General features: G+C 40.0%; 1 protein-coding gene across 1 annotated transcript in view; it reads right to left on the bottom strand.

Moving 5' to 3' along the window:
• LOC109974384 (myosin-7-like) overlaps positions 1-14,284 on the bottom strand; it is a 39,195-nt gene extending 24,911 nt beyond the window's left edge. Inside the window, 2 exon segments of the mRNA XM_020624559.1 lie at positions 11,373-11,418; positions 13,436-14,284. The gene's annotated coding sequence lies outside the window, so the exon portion shown is untranslated.
• Between the last annotated feature and the right edge of the window lie 733 nt (positions 14,285-15,017).

Here is a 15,017-nt window from a genome sequence, read left to right as displayed (position 1 = left end):
ATCAGAATAAACAAGAAAATATATCTAATCTAAGTTCTTGTTTAATGAAACTAGAATGAATGTTTAGTGACCAATAAGTATTCATACTGTAGATCTGCACATTTATAATGTTCTCACGTGTTTTAAATTGGGTTACTTTGCTTTCAGCATTACCACAACAACAGCTAAAGCACAGTTTATGTAATCTGATTGTACTGAAACAAATGAGCAAATCAGTTAAGTGGGGGTGCACAGCGAAATCGGATGGAGCATTGTTGTAGATCTTGGCAGAAATGTTGGTAACAGGTCATCATTACAGAACATTAGTAGTTATGTTAGAAGCTGCAAACACTTAAAAGAAATGCCTTTTCCCTTCCATGCCATATAGATGTTACTGCAGTTACCATAAGTATGAAGTCAGTCCTTGTCTGTCCTCTACAGTTTGTATTGTATGACACAGTTTTCACTATAGTTGAATTTATGTTGTTACAGTGGGGTTGTCTTGTTACACACTGACTAATGTTGATAAAATGTGTTTGGTTGTTAATTCACCATCATTCAATGGGAAATTTGTTTTCACAGCCTGATGTGCTCCAGTGCTTCTCATGCAGAGATCAGTGTTGTTTGGTTTTTGTACAGCTTTGTGGTCTCTTAGTGTCACTGTGGCTCTCTGCCAGATACTGTCATTACTCACCTGAAATAAGAGCCAAGAGGATGACACCGTGTAGAGCTGTCATGGTGGGAACTTTGCCGAGTCAACAAATGCAAGGGCTGGTGTGAAGGATACAGTATATACTGAGTAGGCAGAATAGGTGGGGAATATGTATCGCTGAGGGAATCTGCATTATGAAATTTTTTAGATACAGTGCTGAAAAGTAAAAAATAGATAAAGACTAAAACTCAGCCAGAAGAGGAGCATGAGGTGCTGGACTCTGAGAGAGTTAAAAATACAAACAATGCTGTCTTTCTCCTTTTTTGACCATTTTTTCACACGTGCATTGGTGAGTAAGTGGAAGTAAGAGTTGGGTATTTGACAAAGCCTTTATAGAATAGGATAACCTTTATTAGTCCCACGATGGGCAAACTCACTAGAATTTATTTCATATCATACACCATAAATTTAAACAGACTGATCACTTGGTAAGGTGCTAAGAGAAGAATAATGGAAGAAAAGAACAAATAGTTTTCCCTTTAAGAGCCCAGGAAGTAAAATGTCTCACTGTAGTATCATTTACTCATCCTGCTTTAATGACAAAGTCATAAAATCAAGAATAAACAGCAGCTCTGTACTGTCAGTCTTCGTGCTGTGTATCGAGAAACCTTTTTGAGAGAGTGAGATGATGAACTGCAAATGATTTAGGTGAAGCTGCAGACTCTGCTGATCCAGTGGTTTAAATTTTCTATTTGATGCGCTCTAAATAGAAATTTATAGTTTATAGTTTCAGCCAGTTGAAGTCAATGAGCTAACCAGATATGTCTCTGTATACTGACAACAGTGAGAGAAACCTGACATTAGCTGCCCTCTAGTGTTGTTAAAATAGAAACTGCAACATTATTTTTCACTCCTATATTATGATCTACCTTATATGCCAAATAATGTGCATGTTACTGTATAGATAATGGATGGATGGACTATAGGATTGTGTACAGCTGCTCAACCAGGATCTAGCAACCTACATAGAGAAGGACACTAAATAACCATAACTTACACTGTGTCAGGAAATGTGAGAATGCCAGAGCTGCACAAAATGAAGCAGTGTTATTAAGGCGGTATTTTCCTGAATCATTTATTTAATTGATTCATTACCTATACCACTTATTTGTGAATAGAGTCACAAGGTAGCTGGAGCCAATCCCAGCTGACATTGGGCAAGAGGTGGGGTACACCCTGGACACACACACTCACTCCTATGGGCAATTTAGAGTGACCAGTCAACCTCAGTTGCATGTTTTTGGACTGTGGGAGGAAGCCAAAGCGCCCGGAGAGTAAGGCCTCAGGTCGGCTAGGGCTCAAACCTAGAGGCAACAGCGCTGACCACCACTCCACTATGCCGCCCCTGTTTTATCATATAACTAAAAACAGACAATGAAAGATGGTCTGTATGGTGCATGTTAAGTTGAACTCAAGGATCAGATTGCTGGGTATTTGTGCAAGTCTGTTGATAGTTTGTATGACTGTGGCTCTCTGGCACAGTAGTACACAGCAGTGTCTTCAGGCTGCACATTCTTTCCGTTTAGTCACTGTGTTGCTGGAAGAGTCAGTGGAGATGCTTAACTTGTTTTTGAGTGAATCTTTGTAGTATGTTGTATATCCAAAAGCTGCCATTCCAATCTACTCTAGTTCTTTCCCTGCAGGCTGTCTGATCCAAGGTGATGGTCAGACATTGACCTGGCTGCACAGTCACAGAGGCTGGCACCGAAAACAAACAAAAAAACCCACTTACATTTGACCAAAAAATATGTCTCAGCCTGAACTGATTTTCCTACTGCATAAACTAAAATCAATTGTTAAAATAAGAACATTATTATTGTCTCCACTGGAGGGAAACCATCTTCCAAGTAAATGAATATATTTAAATACAGCAAAGCAAAGTCAGAGTGAAAAGGCTGGTAAATCCCGCTAGAAGATGACAAGGACCAAACAGGTTCCTTTTAAAATAATAAAAGCACTATTCTAGATCTTTGTGATATATCTGATTTACATAGAAACATATAAAAATATGTCAGTGTGTCATGTGTTTCTAGTCTTTTAACCACTGGTTCAGACCCCGTCAGTGTTTGAACACCTATTGAAATGGATGGGGTTTTCAGAAATATAATGGCTCATGAGAACAGTAACATGGGCTTTAAAGATCAGGCTGTTTGCCAGACAGAAATTTATTGTCCTAACCAACCAGGTATCAAACAAAATGGAAAACATATGTAAGTATATATCATACTGTATGTAAATAAGTAAGTTTGCTAGCAAGCTAAACATATTTTTCGTATAAGTTGATGATATGTCAGTGTTGTGATGACAACTTTATTATGCTCCCAAGTGATCAAAACTACTTATGATAAGTTTAATGTTTATTTATGTCCAATTGAGATTTGTTTACAGATTGTGTTCACCAGCATATGTTAACTCCATAACGGATGTAAAATAGTATAACTTTTCATCAGCAGAAACAGCTGGTTTATGCTGTTGTCTCTGGAGATGGTAAACCAGCCTTGGACTGACTGAGAGTACTATATATAGCTACTGCCAATGTTGATATAAGCAATCCACTCCAGTCTTTTTTCAGGAGCCTGTCTGACCCAGTGCATGGCAGTGACAGGTTATAACTGAAGGATGCTGTCTCAAGAAGTGACAGTTTTTTGAGAAGCACATATATTCTGAGGCATATTTAAGACAAACATATACTTTAGAGACATGTCTTGCTGAATTTATTTAAATTTTCATGAGAAAGATGAATACATCCTTGCTTTGAGAGTTAGTAGTGTTGTATCAGATTGTGTATTTAGTGGAGAATCATTGTAGATAGATGGATCAATAGATAGATAGATAGTAAGTTAGAGAGAAATAGATAATAGTTAGATAACATTAGATATAGTTACATAGATAGTCCTAAATAACATTAGATATAGATATATTACCTATATAGATATAGATATATTGCATATATAGTTACCTAAACCTATATGAATTATCCAAGCATTTCCTGTGTACCCCAGCCTCATCTGTGCCATGTGAACGGGTTTTTTCCAAGGCTGGGGAAATAGTCTGTAAAAGGAGGAACCGCTTGTGTCTGAAAACTGTGGATATACTGTTATTTCTCAATAAAAACTCATAAACAGTTACACAAGCACACCCACTGCCCTGTTCTTCAAGCACACCCTCTTTACCCACATACCCATGAACCTCTTTACCAATGAACCCCAAAACACACCTTGCCTCGGTTCATACTATAATCTGTATTTGCACCAGTCCCATGTGAAAATGACATCTGTCTGAATTTGTAGAACACATCTCATGAATGTAGTAGCACCATTTAAATGTTTTCATAATACAAAATATAAGTGAGGAGTATATAGGGTTACAATCAGACGTGCCACATAACATGGTCTTCAACATGTGTCCATGTTTTTTTATATTTTTTGTGTCAGCTTGAAATCATACAACCATGTAGTGTAGGAATCCACTACATCCACGGGAATGTGCATGGCGAATCAAATCCCAAACAATCCATGAACCAATAAGCGACACGTCTTGACTGCACTTCAATTTCTTGACCACTAGATGTCCTACTGGAGCACTGTGTCATTGAAGCCTCGAGTAATGAACCATTTGTGTGAACACTGTGTAGAAGCTTCAACAAAGCCTCATTGGCCATCACTACTTACAGTTTGCATTTAACTTTTAACTTTTAGTGTTTACCAACCTGGGATAAAGAATATACAGAGGACACGTTTCATCAGCTTTATTTCACAATGAGAAGAATGAGTCTTCCTCTGGCGTGTCCCAAGCCTATTCTCTACCACTGCTGCGCGTGATGCGCCATCTACTGGCCATTATAGGAAATACACCCAACTCAAAAGAGATGTAATAGAAACCAAATGAATGGTTTCTGCTGTTGTCTCTGGTGATGGTAAACCAGCCTTGGACTGACTGAGAGTAGAATCTGCAGGCTACCACTGACGCTGTTATGCCAGGCAATCCACTCCAGTCCTTTTCCAGGAGCCTGTCTGACCCAGCTCATGTAGTAGCTGCTGAATATGAATCCAGAGGCTGAACATTACAGTCTGTGGGATTCTCCAGGCCTTTTAACCACTGGTTCAGATTCTGTCAGAGTCTGACCTTTAACACCTGTCAAGATTAAAACAATAACATAACACTAATATGCATTTTTCTGGTTAGGCCATCTGTTTAAAAACAACTTAAAAACACAAATAAATACTATGTCAAATTAAGAGCAGAGAAACTCTTGACTCTTGACCTCCTCGCCGGAAGGAGTGAACCAGGTTTTTGATGACTGACTTTTTTGTGCTAAATTTTAACTGTCAATAAACTGTTTGTTTTGCCTCGTGACATTTTACATGAACAGAAAAAACAAAAATAGGCAAGCTACAAACTAAAGCCTAATAAATTAGTTGTTGGATGATTTCCCCTAAAAAAATGCATAAGTAAAAAAAAAAAAAACTTCCATTTGACCAAGTTATCACATGACTTTTCTTTAGAGTAGAAACTTTTATCACAATATTCAGTATACAAGAGCAGCAGTATTAATCTTTAGTGCAGAACGTTGACAACACCGTTACTGAGCGTCTCCCTTTAGTAACAGAAATTTGTCACTGGCCGCCTTCTGGTGTATAAGTCAAGCTGCAAAAATATTTTTCACATTTACATCAATTATTGTTTTGCACTGACTCCTCCTCACTGGGAGGAGCCAGCTGGAGAAGTTTTGAATCTGGAAAAATGTGTGAATAAATATAAGTTGTAATGTGTTACAGTTTTCTCAGTCGCGTTTGTACATTTCTCAGATCAGATCTCATGAACTTTCAATTGGCAATCATATGTAGACAGAGCACATAAGCCGTCCCTGGTAGGCTAATGGTTATGGCGCAGCGCTCTCGCCCCGGCGGCCCGGGTTACGTCAGGAAGGGCATCTGGTGTAAAACACGTGCCAAATGTCAACATGCGAGTCATCAGTGTGACGATTCGCTGTGGCGACCCCTAAAAAATGACTTTCTTTATGTAGACAGAGCACATCAGTGTTACAGTTTTGGACAATGGAAGAACAGTGAAATGAGCAGCATCAACTGCTGGGTGGAAGAAGAATAGGAGTTGGGCTGTGTGGTGGAAGGGGTAGAAAAGGCAAACACATACAGTAAGCATGTTCCCAATGACATCAGGGCCATACTTGTGGACCATATTGTCATTCATGGCCTTACAAAGGCCGAGGCTGGTTGAAGGAAGTCGAATGTTGGGAAAACAACTGTTCTGTCACCCGCAGGCCTGAGTTTGACATATATGTATGCTCTAATCCAGGGGTGTCAAACTTAATTTCAAGAGGGCCACATTAGCATAATGGTTGCCCTCAAAGGGCCACATTAACAGTATAAATGTAACTAAATGTAATGTAATTTAAAATAAACTACTCCTTATCATATTGTTAAATAACTGTTTCTGTATTTATTAGTTATTCAAGTTACAAATATAACATATGCATTTGCATAGATGTAAAAATAAATGTCCAGGTTAAGAAACCCACAATACTCCATCAATCAACAATCAAAATATTCAAGTAAATAAAGAAAAATATCAAAAACAAGTTATTCAAAACTTTTTTTTGTCACAATCAAGGGGGGCAGAACTATGGCACAACCAAGAAGTGTGACATGGTACAGAATTTTACAACTAGGTAATGCTGCCTGTCCTTGAACACACCGAGTAGATCCCTCCTCACCCATAGACACCATCTCGCAAACATCCTCATCCATAGATCATGTTCTGAAAATAAACACAAAACAAAATGCAAGCACAATCATTAAATTGCACACATTCTACTGTTCTTAGTCTTGGTTGAAATACATTCTATTTTAATTCAGGTTTTTAAAAATGCTTACCTATGTGTTTTCTGGCCAGTGTGTCAATGTCTGGTTTTACGTCTTGTGCTGAGGCAATCTACAAAACAGCGTAGAGGTTGTCATCGGTAATGCGTGATCTGTGCTTGGTCTTGTTTAGATTCATTATTGAAAAGATCTGTTCGCACAGATAGTTGCTCCCAAACATGGACAGAACACGAGCTGTGGCGTCAAACCAGGGGGCAGTAGACGGTAAAAGTCCTTGACTGCAGCATCCTGGAACTTTGCTCACAGGCCACTATCGCTTTGAAGCTCAATTAATTCCATCTCAAGGTGATGGGGCGCTAACCAAGCACATGAAAAAGCACCAGGAACTGAGGCTGAGATGCTCTGACAAGCAGGAAAGTGGGCGATTTTTCTTTTCATGGACATTTTGGGATCATTTGTAGAGATTTCTCGATTCCACTTAAAGTGGAGAGATGCCGTTACTTCGCGGATAACAATTTAAATTTATTGTGGGAGATGTAGTTTATGGTCAATGCAAGCTTTAAAACATAATATACTTATTTTAATATATATTTGCACCTATTAAGCACTTGCAGGCCACATAAAATGATGTGGCGGGCCACATTTGGCCCGCGGGCCTTGAGTTTGACACATGTGCCCTAGAGCTCCCAACACCTCAGCACGTACCAATAATCATGATCAGAATTCAGTATAAAAGGTATTTTAGAATATAGATAGACAACCTCATTGCCTTCCGTACTGTATTGCTTCTATAGATGCAAAAGTAAAAAAAAAAAAAACTTCCATTTGACCAAGTTATCACATGACTTTTCTTTAGAGTAGAAACTTTTATCACAATATTCAGTATACAAGAGCAGCAGTATTAATCTTTAGTGCAGAACGTTGACAACACCGTTACTGAGCGTCTCCCTTTAGTAACAGAAATTTGTCACTGGCCGCCTTCTGGTGTATAAGTCAAGCTGCAAAAATATTTTTCACATTTACATCAATTATTGTTTTGCACTGACTCCTCCTCACTGGGAGGAGCCAGCTGGAGAAGTTTTGAATCTGGAAAAATGTGTGAATAAATATAAGTTGTAATGTGTTACAGTTTTCTCAGTCGCGTTTGTACATTTCTCAGATCAGATCTCATGAACTTTCAATTGGCAATCATATGTAGACAGAGCACATAAGCCGTCCCTGGTAGGCTAATGGTTATGGCGCAGCGCTCTCGCCCCGGCGGCCCGGGTTACGTCAGGAAGGGCATCTGGTGTAAAACACGTGCCAAATGTCAACATACGAGTCATCAGTGTGACGATTCGCTGTGGCGACCCCTAAAAAATGACTTTCTTTATGTAGACAGAGCACATCAGTGTTACAGTTTTGGACAATGGAAGAACAGTGAAATGAGCAGCATCAACTGCTGGGTGGAAGAAGAATAGGAGTTGGGCTGTGTGGTGGAAGGGGTAGAAAAGGCAAACACATACAGTAAGCATGTTCCCAATGACATCAGGGCCATACTTGTGGACCATATTGTCATTCATGGCCTTACAAAGGCCGAGGCTGGTTGAAGGAAGTCGAATGTTGGGAAAACAACTGTTCTGTCAAGGGCACATGTGTCAAACTCAAGGCCCGCGGGCCAAATGTGGCCCGCCACATCATTTTATGTGGCCTGCAAGTGCTTAATAGGTGCAAATATATATTAAAATACTGTAAGTATATTCTGTTTTAAAATGATCTCGTGGGCCAAATATACTTACACCATGGGCCAGATTTGGCCCGCAGGCCTGAGTTTGACATATATGTATGCTCTAATCCAGGGGTGTCAAACTTAATTTCAAGAGGGCCACATTAGCATAATGGTTGCCCTCAAAGGGCCACATTAACAGTATAAATGTAACTAAATGTAATGTAATTTAAAATAAACTACTCCTTATCATATTGTTAAATAACTGTTTCTGTATTTATTAGTTATTCAAGTTACAAATATAACATATGCATTTGCATAGATGTAAAAATAAATGTCCAGGTTAAGAAACCCACAATACTCCATCAATCAACAATCAAAATATTCAATTTAATAAAGAAAAATATCAAAAACAAGTTATTCAAAACTTTTTTTTGTCACAATCAAGGGGGGCAGAACTATGGCACAACCAAGAAGTGTGACATGGTACAGAATTTTACAACTAGGTAATGCTGCCTGTCCTTGAACACACCGAGTAGATCCCTCCTCACCCATAGACACCATCTCGCAAACATCCTCATCCATAGATCATGTTCTGAAAATAAACACAAAACAAAATGCAAGCACAATCATTAAATTGCACACATTCTACTGTTCTTAGTCTTGGTTGAAATACATTCTATTTTAATTCAGGTTTTTAAAAATGCTTACCTATGTGTTTTCTGGCCAGTGTGTCAATGTCTGGTTTTACGTCTTGTGCTGAGGCAATCTACAAAACAGCGTAGAGGTTGTCATCGGTAATGCGTGATCTGTGCTTGGTCTTGTTTAGATTCATTATTGAAAAGATCTGTTCGCACAGATAGGTGCTCCCAAACATTGACAGAACATGAGCAGCATGAAGTCGGAGCTGTGGCATCAAACCAGGGGGCAGTAGAAAGTAAAAGTCCTAGATTGCAGCATCCTGGAACTTTGTTCTCAGGCCACTATCGCTTTGAAGCTCAATGAACTCCATCTGAAGGTGATGGGGCGCCAACCGAGCACATGAAAAAGCACCGGGAACTGAGGCTGAGATGATCTGACAAACAGGAAAGTGGGCGCTTTTTCTTTTCGTGGACATTTTGGGATCATTTGTAGAGATTTCTTGATTCCACTTAAAGTGGAAAGATGCCGTTACTTCGCGGGTAAAATCTAAATGCATTGTGGGAGATGTAGTTTACGGTCAATGCACGCTTTAAATGTTTATTAGAGCTGGCCCACCAGTATATATCGCATGCACTGCTAATACTGCAAATCCCAGAATGCTTTGCTAGTGCGTTGGCACGTCAATCAAGACCTGCAAGCACCTTCTGTTGACATTCATTAGCAACCTCATGCTTAGTCACCTCGGGAAAATTTAATCCACCCCTCCCAAAAATAGCTAAATGAAACATGGAAAACAGGAGCTTTCAAGACAGGTGGGAGGAAGATTATCTGTTCATTAATGTAAAGGACAGACCTGTTTGTCTTGTGTGCGGATCCAACGTGGCTGTAACGAAAGAATATAACATAAGAAAACACTGAAACGAAATAACAAGACAAGTACAAGGACCTGGACATGAAGCAGAAGCTCCAGAAGATAGAGGACATGAAAAGAAGTCTGGTTTCCCGGAAGAAAATGTTCACAAAACAATAAGAAACGAATGCCATTGATGTTTTTTTTTTTTATTTGAAATTTGATTTCTCATGTGTTTAAAATATTAAGCTTCGCTTGTTAAAAATTCAATGTTTAAGCAACTTGTTTGTTTCCATATGAAACAATTTTATTCAATATTTCAATAAATATAGAGTCTGGCCTGCAACTTTGTCCCAGTTTTTAATTTTGGCCCACTGTGTATTTCAGTTTGACACCCCTGGTTTAGAGTCACTGTGTTTCTGGAAGAGTCTAAGCCGATACTGAACTTGTTCTTTAGAGAATCTTTGTAGTATGTGGTGTATCCAACACGAGCACTTCCATTCCACTTCAGTCCTTTCCCTGCAGGCTGTCTGATCCAAGCTGTCCAGTCGCTGCCCACAGAATAAGAGACCTGACAGGTGATGGTCAGACATTGACCTGGCTGCACAGTCACAGAGGCTGTGTCAGCCTCTCACACTTCACACTGGCAGAGACAAACATGCTGAACATAAAACCAGTGTAATAACAGTGAACAGTCAGAGTGCTGTGGTCATACGTCAGTGTCTCTGCCTCAGTGAGACTCACATGATCCAGCAGCAGCAGCACAGCTACAGAAAACATGGTTTTGAATATAATGCTGAATATAATCTGATGGGAACTTCTCTTCTTCTGCTTGACCTTGACCTATACTCACAGAATCTCATGTTACAGTATGTAACCAATGTTTCTGAATTTCTCAAACTGCACAATAACATATGACCTTTATGTCAAGATCAGATAAAGACAGACAACCTATTTAGTTAGCTAGTGTTGCTACCAAGATTGATTTAAAAACTTTTTGAGCCCTTAAAACATTATGATCTACTGCTAGCAACATTAGCATTGTAGCTAAGAAAGCATTGTTCTGTACAGCGCCCCTCAGGAGTTTCTACTTGAGATTCAGCACCAACCAAATTTTGTTGATATTGCCAGTGTAACCACATCCTGCTTCCTCCATCTTTCACAAAAACTCACACATACATATGCACACACCACGCTTTTAAGAAATGTGCACACACAAATACAAGATTTATGTATATTATCTTTGCCCCAAGGCCCCATGGATCTTCAATACCAATGGCACTGTCATAGCTCCATAGCCATCTAGAACTCACAGTGTGCTAATGAACTATTTTGCTCCATGACACTGAGTGCGTGGCACTGAGAGACAGTGAATGCTTCTGTTCATGCTTCTGGCTAAACAGACTTGAACTGGACGTATTAGATTAGCATGAAACACAAGAAAGTTAGATACAGGCATGAACTCATATTGGCTAACACAAGTGATCATTCATTCACCTATAGGGTTTTGTCACCTTATTTATATCCCTCCCATTCAGAAGCGTATGCAAGTGTGGCTGTGGAGGGATGATGCACGCCAAGCCACCCTCTGCTCCCCGTCATTATTCATCAGACAGCGAAGCTTGGGCAACCCACATCACTTACCTTTATAGGTCCATCTGCTCCTTTTTTTGTGATGACACTGTAGTATCTGGAGATAAAAGGGAGGAGACACAGAGGAATGTGTTAGGAGCTGACAGGCTGCAGTATAGTAAACATATAAAATGCAGGAGATGTAGTGATTTGCTGGGAGGGAAATGAGCCAACCAAGAGGATAAACAGACAAGGGGGTTGTACACAACCGTGTGTGCGTGTGGTGGTGGTGGGGGGGTCTTTTATCTCAGACCTGCAAAGAACATTACTTTACCACAATCCTGCACACTTACTTGTGCCTGAATATACAAACACACATAGGCACACAGCAGGTTTACTGAGCAAACCACAGAAATACACAGCAGATGAGGAAACACATCAAACAGTGGCCACAGAAGCATGAGAGTCTCCAGACACATGGAAACCCTTGATTACTTACACAATTTACCCTGAGTGAGCTTTACAATAAGTCAAAATAATGCCTCTGAGGTGCAGTGAGACAGAGCCATCAAACCACTTGAGTAATCATTTTAGGTTCTTACTGCAAGCCCACCAGAGACACTCCAGGCCCAGAAGGTGTGGATCAAAAATGACCTGCTTGAATGGAGGCATGTAGTGCAGCATTCTTTTTATACAACACATTTACAAAAGAGGCCTGCTTGTGAGGGAGGAAAATATTGTAAATTTATCTTATTGTTCTCATAAACATTTATCCGGACGGTGCTTGTAAGCTCCCGATGTTTCATTTTTATTTAACAGACTTGTCAAATGTGCAGGAATACTAGAATAAAAAAATAAAGGGGGAAAAGCCCAAATGGCCACATACACTGAGGGGGAGTAATTGATTCCGGCTGGATTTGTGGCGTGCTGGGTTGAGGAACTGATAATCCAAAGCATCAGAGTTGATTAGGGCAGCGTGGAGGGGGATTGGAACAAGTATTAAGGCTTTGCACACTTTTGTTTTGTGAGGTGTTACAGTGGATTTAAGCAAATATTGGCCCTCTGGTTATTACATGCTCTGAATGTCTGCTATGGGACTGTCCATATGCTCTGCATGTCTCTGCTAATCTGAGAGGAGGCTTCATTTAATTAATTTGTGAAGCACTCACAGCCCAGTGCAGTCAACCTTATCACAAAAGAAAAAAAAAATCCTTGGTGCATTTACTTTTCACCCAAAGGCTTACAAACCCTCACCATTGTTAATACCAGGGTATAGCTGCATAGCCGATAAAATATTACCCAACATGTCACCACTGGCCCCTACTCTACTTCTTTTGTTATGAAAAAAAGTGTACAGTATGCTGTCAAACTGCTTCTCTAATCTCCCAGATTAGATCTGTACTACTAGCATGTGCCAGACTATAATACACTCTGTGAATGTGCACATCTTTCAATGTGTGAGAATTAAGCAAAATCAAAACCATTATGTACTGAAAAGCAATTGCAGATTGGATCTCACTGTACTTGAAGATAAACATATTATAAATATACTGTATTGAGCAACACTGACAGGAAACTGGTGGACACCTCTTGTGTTTACATGCACTTAAAGTAGGGGTTTTAAAGCATATTGTGAAATCAGCAGAAAATGCTGCTGAAGCAAAAGTAATTTTAAACTGTACTACAGTTTAAAGTATTAAGTGTCATTTAAACTTAACTGAATTAAAATACAGCAGAGTGGATGTATAGTACACACTGTAACAATGAGTCTGCAATGCCTAACCCAGGGGTGTCAAACTCATTTTAGTTCAGGGGCCACATACAGCCTAATAGATGTCAAGTGGGCCGGACCAGCACAATCATAGCATAATTACCTATAAATAACAATAATTGTGTAATATTGATGTTCATTGCTGAGAAAACTTGTTCACAAAGGTAGGTTGTCCTAAACATGCACAACATTTTTGCAGCCAGGGCTGTTAATTTGAGTTATCCTGGCAAGAGATACTGATAAAACGTGACTGTCACTGAGAAGGCGGTCAAACTGACGATGATTCAGGCCTCTGATTCGGATGAAAGTAACAGTTCGGACAACCACCTCTGTACTATCGCCTCCATTAGTGACGTGTACTTACTCTCTGAATTTTGTCACAACACCTGCTTTTCTTCCCATCATTGAAGGCGCACCGTCTGTAGCCAGGCTGACGGCGGCGCGGGACCAATCCACTCCGACTCTGTCCAGCCCTCCAACCACAGAGCAAAAAAATGTCCTTAGCTGTTGCTGTGTCCATCACAGGCACCAACTCAAAGAACTCCTCAGTGACGGTCAAAGTCTCATTAACTCCATGAATAAATATGGCCAGCTGAGCAATGTGTGTAATGTCAGTGCTCTCATCAACTGCAATAGAAAATGTAAGAAATGACTTGACTTTGTGTTTCAACTGGCTGACCAAATCTGCCGACAGTTCCGAAATCCTCTCTGCCATAGTATTCCTAGTCAGACAAATGTTGGCAAAAGCTTGTCGCTTCTCGGGACACACGAGTTCTGCAGCCTTCATCATGCATGTTTTGACGAACTCACCGTCGGAAAACGGCTTTTGATTCATTAGCAATTAGGTAGCTGGCCTTTACTGCTGCCTCACAGCCCTCTCGGCTCCGGGTGAAAAGGGACTGCTGTTTCCTCAGAGCCACCAGCAGTTCATTTATCTTCTGTTTTCTCAGTTGTCCTTGCAAGATGTCGTATTTTTCGCCATGATGAGTCTCATAGTGGCGCCGAATATTATATTCCTCGAGCACCGACAGTTGTTGATGGCACACAGGTTTCCCGTTTATCTCTTTGAATAAATAGGAAGTATTTTTTCTTGTAAAATTCTACACTCTACATCCACTACACTTTTCTCCTTTTTGACAAAGACATTTTGGCTAATGAGGGTGTGAGGGCGAGGAAACCAGGTAGACTCGTTGTGCCGCTTCTTCTACTCTGATTAAAAACAGTGCAACCCTCTACTCTGACTGAAACAGTGCGCCCCTAGCGGATAATTTGGGAATATCATTTTATTAAACATTTCTAGTTCATGTCTTTTATGCGTTTTTTCACTTTCAAAATTCATCCTGCGGGCCGGAGTGAACCCCCCAGCAGGCCGGACCTGGCTCGCGGGCCGTTTGTCCGACACCTCCAGCCTAAACGAAAAGGAAATAACATTACTGTGATTGAATTTTAATATAACAAGGCATCATTTTTATAATGGAGTAATTAACAGCTCATATGCACAGTTACCTGCAGTAAACAGCAGGGTGCTAAACCATGTGTCACTTTCTTTCTCTACATATTGATAAAATATGTTATAGTAGGGGAGACATTTGAACAAAACGTGATAACATGTTCTCTATTAGCACTGTTTTGATAATGATGAATAATAAACAAATACCAGCTCATTTGTAATAAATAATGAAAAGAAAGCACTTCTTCCTCGTCTACAGCTTGTTGGGTTGTAGCAGAGACACCACGCTGACTGGTGTCAGCACACATCGATGGGTGCCCTGCACTGTGCTGGCACATGGCACTGAAGTAAATAATGATGGAATAACTTGCTTACGTTTGGTAACAGTATTGTCAGGCTCTTGAGTTCTCCAGTTTGGGTGTGAGAGACTCAGAGTGAGGCTTTCAAATGAGTTATAACTATGTTTAGGTCCAGAGTTAATTAATAGGCTTGAGTC

This window comes from Monopterus albus, unplaced genomic scaffold, assembly GCF_001952655.1.
Source record: "Monopterus albus unplaced genomic scaffold, M_albus_1.0 scaffold331.1, whole genome shotgun sequence".
Taxonomy (NCBI): domain Eukaryota; kingdom Metazoa; phylum Chordata; class Actinopteri; order Synbranchiformes; family Synbranchidae; genus Monopterus; species Monopterus albus.
Note: the sequence above shows the minus strand (reverse complement) of the source record. Positions and strands in the feature narration are given on the sequence as shown.